At 47.4% G+C, this 4,475-nt stretch overlaps 1 protein-coding gene across 2 annotated transcripts in view; it reads left to right on the top strand.

Moving 5' to 3' along the window:
- The first annotated feature begins 87 nt into the window (after positions 1–87).
- The window catches only part of LOC107101594 (zinc finger protein 609-like), a 33,671-nt gene continuing 29,283 nt past the window's right edge, over positions 88–4,475 (top strand). The window contains exon 1 of one of the 2 annotated variants that reach the window (XM_015400576.1): positions 88–446. The gene's annotated coding sequence lies outside the window, so the exon portion shown is untranslated. Of the gene's footprint in view, positions 447–566; positions 719–4,475 lie in introns of those variants that run through there. The other variant, XM_015400577.1, reaches the window with a different exon arrangement.

Below are 4,475 nucleotides of genomic sequence, written 5' to 3'. Positions count from 1 at the left end.
CCAGCTCTGCTCCGACTCCGGTCCGTGATCCAGCCCGCCGCTCCACTCCGGTCCGTGATTCAGCCCGATGCTCCGGCTCCGGTCCATGATCCAGTGCTCCGGGATTTGGGTGTGTTGGAGCCAGCTGCCATTAGCCCCGCACAGCTACTGGTGTGTCCCTGTCTGTGTCACTGTTTACTGGGATCCCTGCACCTGGAAGCTCCGGAATCTCCCATACAGTCATGGAGAACCTGATGCCGGTCCTGGTTCCGTCCACTCCGGAGAGCTGACCGGCTGTTTCTCGGCTTTTTCTGTGTCCTTCCCGCGGAGCTGACTGTGATGGCTGCTGTCCATTGAACTGAGAGCACGTTGACCGCTTTGACTCAGCAGCTCAGGAAGCTTGTCTTGGTTGTCATCGGTGTGACTAAAGGAAGCTGCGGACAGTGAATGAATATTTCCCGGAGCGGGTGAGTGGATCGGTCCTCTGAGCGATGCTAGGCGGCCATCCTCCCAGTTAGCTTAGCGGGCTAGCTGCTGTCTTTGTCTGGAAGCTAAGGGACGTGAGTCCATCATCGGACACGTCCTCCTGTGACCCGCTGGTTTGCTTTGACCTTAAACTAACCGCTGCTCTGCTGCTCCGCTAATTTCGCCTTATCTCTGGATAAATTTCAAAGCTTTAGTTTATCATGTTTTGGTTCAGGAGCGGATTTTGGCTGCAGCCAGTAAACACGAAGCTCAGGTATTTTCATTGTTTTCACGCAGCTGCGATGTTTGTAAAACTTCCCAAAGCTCCACTAGGTGCGTTTTATGGGCTTATATCCTAGAATGACAGTTAAATTAATAATTAAAACAATAAAATGCTCTTCAATCAATGATCCGTCGTTAGCCCGTTCAGATCATCGGTCAGAATCAAACACAGCAAAGCAGGTTTCAAACTAACGCGGATATCTACAGGGTTTGACACGTAAAGATGATTAAATGACATTTGTTTGACTCTATTAAAGACATGTGGAAATAACTCGGGACGATATCTGGGTGCAGTTTGACAGGCGTGACGGATAGTCCACCTGCGTCCGATAATAGACGCCGCTAGCCTGTCAGCGGGCCATGCTGGGCCTGGGTTAGCAGCGGACATTATCAGCCGAACCGTTACCCAGCGAGAGGCAGCCTTCTGTGGGAGTAACGGTGCTGATATCGACCTGAAGCCGCCATGAGGCCATGGTTCTACGGGGGAGGCTTGTTGGTAATCAGCGGTGAAGCTGTTGGGCCGAGGCGCGAGCCGCAGCTAACAACTGCACCGAGCTAACAACTGCACCGAGCTAACAGTAGCTAACAGCAGCTAACGGTAGCTAGCTGCTCTCAGTGCTCCGTGAGAACAAACGGTTCACTGTCACAACTTTCTATCTATAGAATGATTTTAGGGTTTAAGGGCAGCTGCAGCAAACATTCTGCTTTTAGAAAGTGCTTTCATCTTGGTTCCACAGTAAATATAATCTATATAGTTCCCACATGAGGGAACCTGATGGTACCAGGAACCTGGAAGCAGATTTCCACCTTCAAACAGAATCACCATACCTGGACACCATACCTAGGGCCCCAAGTTCCCAGGGGCCCCATAAAACTCTGTTTCCATGTATGGTTAATAAAACTATTCACCTATCTGATCAGTTAATTTGCTGCACATGTTCAGAAAGGTCCAAACAGACAGCAGCAAACCATTTGAAAACAAACCATGCAAAGAGCAGTGTTGCCAACTTAGCGCTTTAGTCTCTATATTTAGCCACTTTTCAGACCCCTCTAGCACTTTGATTTCGAAAAAGTGCCTAGCGCCAAATCTAGCCACTTTTTTCTGCTACTGGAGACTTTGGAGACAACATCTATAAGCGTCTTGGGGAAAAAAAGCAGGGAAACCTCTGAAACGGAGGTGGACAATTCCAGCTGCTGAGGGCCGGTATCCTGCAACTTTTACATTTCCAGCTTTTTAATGTTATTATGCTGTCACAAGTACAGAGGTGAACACTCTGCATCTAACCCTTCGAGAGCAGTGGGCTGCTACTGTGTGGCATCCGGGGAGAGGTGTGTGGTTAAGGGTGTTACTCATGGACCCAGAGTGGACGCTGCAGGGATGGGGCTCAAACTCGGAACCTCTGGATTCCAGGCGCTATGCTCTAACCAGCAGGCCGCCGCTCCCCTGAGATGAGCCTTTTGGTTCAACACACCTGAATCAAGTGATGAGATGATTGAGAGGAACTGACTGCGTAATGAGAAGATGTTGGACCAAGGATGGATCTGAAAGTCGCAGGATGCCAGTGTTCTGTCAGACCAGCATACCCATAGTCAGTACGCATCCACAAGACGTCACATTTGCATTTATTCCTTTAATTTTCTAAGAAAAATAGACTTTAAACTACCTCAACGGACATGTATATCTTTAGTCATGTACCAAAAAAGCTATTTATGCCCGCTAAGGTAGTTTAAAGTTTATTTTTTGTACAAAACTAAAGAGATAAATGGGTTTTGTCTATGGGTATGCTGGTCTGATGGGGGGAATGCTGGTCTGACACCCCTGCTCTAAAACCTGCAGGATGGGTAGGCATTTGGGTAGACAGTTTTAGACCATGCATATATAAAATACTACAAATCTAAACAAATGTATCAGTTATTTACGTGTCTACTTTATCTATTTTATGTTGATCCACCTCATATTGATCTGTATCAATAACAAACCCATAATCTCTGCTTTTTCACTTGAAGGTGTTTGCATAGTGGTTAGAGCAGAGCTCTGTGCTTTGAGAAGGTTGCAGGTCCCTGGTTCGATCCCCACAGCCTCCACTCTGGGTCCCCGAGCAAGACCATAAACCCCCACACTGATCCCCAGGCAGCATACAATGGCAGCCCACTGCTCCCAAAGGGGATGGGTTAAATGGAGAGCGGGAATTTCCCCATTGTGGGCCCTTAAAGAGATTTACATTACATTACCTGTTAACATTCCAAAACAAAAAAAAAAAAAACAAACCAATCCACTGGACTTTGTTTCCAAGTTTGAAGACGTTTAGCTTTCCATCCAGGAAGCTTTTTCAATTCCAAATCTCTTTTAACAACACATTATTTAACGCACATTTCAAACCAAAGGCTTCAGGCTGAGGCTGAAACTTCCACATAAACGGAAGTGAAGGATTAAAACCAGACCTCTGTGCTACAGTCGGCTGTTTTAGAGACGGGATGACGCTGTAGTTCCTTTCCTCTTCTCAGTGTAGCGTCACAGAGCCGTCACCAGGGGGCCGACCTGCAGAAACGGGCCGGTGATGCTTGGCAGTGGTTCTGGTTGGGCCTTTCCTGACGGCCTGGGACTGTGGAGCAGAGAACGGCTTAACAGGTCAGAGCAGGCTCCCTCTGACTTCAGGGTGACGGTCTTCTGTCATGAGCATACCCCATCAGACCAGCATGCCCACAGTCAATACCCCTTTATCCCTTTAGTTTTGTACAAAAAAAACGATTTACTTTTTGGTGTTTTTTTAAGCATATGGCGATCTGCTCTTAAATAGTTTGTTTTGTCCACTAAAAGGATACACGCCCGTTGAGGTAGTTTAAAGTTTATTTTTCATACAAAACTAAAGGGATAACTGCAGATCTGCCCTCTGGTGCATATGTATGGACTGGTCTGACAGCACAATGGTTGTGAGGAAAGCTTCAGCCTCTCAGATGTTCAGCATGTGTGGTGGGTCGATGTTGGTCCATGGATGGCTCCCCGCTCTTATTTTGAAGTGCACCCGAGCTGCTTTGCTCTTCCTGTCTGGTTCATTCGTCCACCTTCTGAGGCGGACAGCGCCTCTCCATCTTCTATTTTATGATGGAGAGAGGGACACGCGTCACCTCGACTCTGATATAGATCCAGCTTGGTTCTGAGTGTTTTAGCTCTAACAGAACAAAGTGTTTCCTGATGGGGTCTGAACCCAGAAGCCTGTTCTGTGCGGTTTGCTAACAGTAATCAGACTATGAACACACAGAGGAACCACAGACCTATGCGGAAGGTTCTGTTGAATTCTGATGAGGACTAGTTAAGAAACATGAACTCTTCGTTCAGCCAATCAGAGCCTTGATGTGGAGGTGATGGAGGACGAAGGAGCGCAGCAGGGATGAATCAGTTAAAATGACAGATGGAAAAATAATATTGACTTAGGTTAGTAGAGGATCGTTCAGACTCAGTCCTCCAGAACTCAGTCCCAGCCGATCCTGCTGCTCCTCTCTGCCCTCCGTTGTCGAGCTGATCTGACCCTGAAGCAGCATCATGGTTCTGCTCAGACAGAAGGACCTCAGGAAGCTCCTGGACTCTGGTACTGTGAGCATCTCTGGTGGAACCAGGACGATGTTGTTTGTAGGGATGCACGATATTGGGATTTTGGCCGATATCTGATATGCCGATATTTTAAAACTCATGTAGCCGATAACCGATATCGATACCGATGTTAAAGCTGGACAAAAATAAGTAGTCATTG

Source organism: Cyprinodon variegatus, unplaced genomic scaffold (genome assembly GCF_000732505.1).
Source record: "Cyprinodon variegatus isolate N-32 unplaced genomic scaffold, C_variegatus-1.0 Scaffold1119, whole genome shotgun sequence".
Lineage (NCBI taxonomy): Eukaryota > Metazoa > Chordata > Actinopteri > Cyprinodontiformes > Cyprinodontidae > Cyprinodon > Cyprinodon variegatus.
The sequence above is the reverse complement of the archived record's forward strand: the minus strand, read 5'-3'. Positions and strand labels throughout refer to the sequence as shown.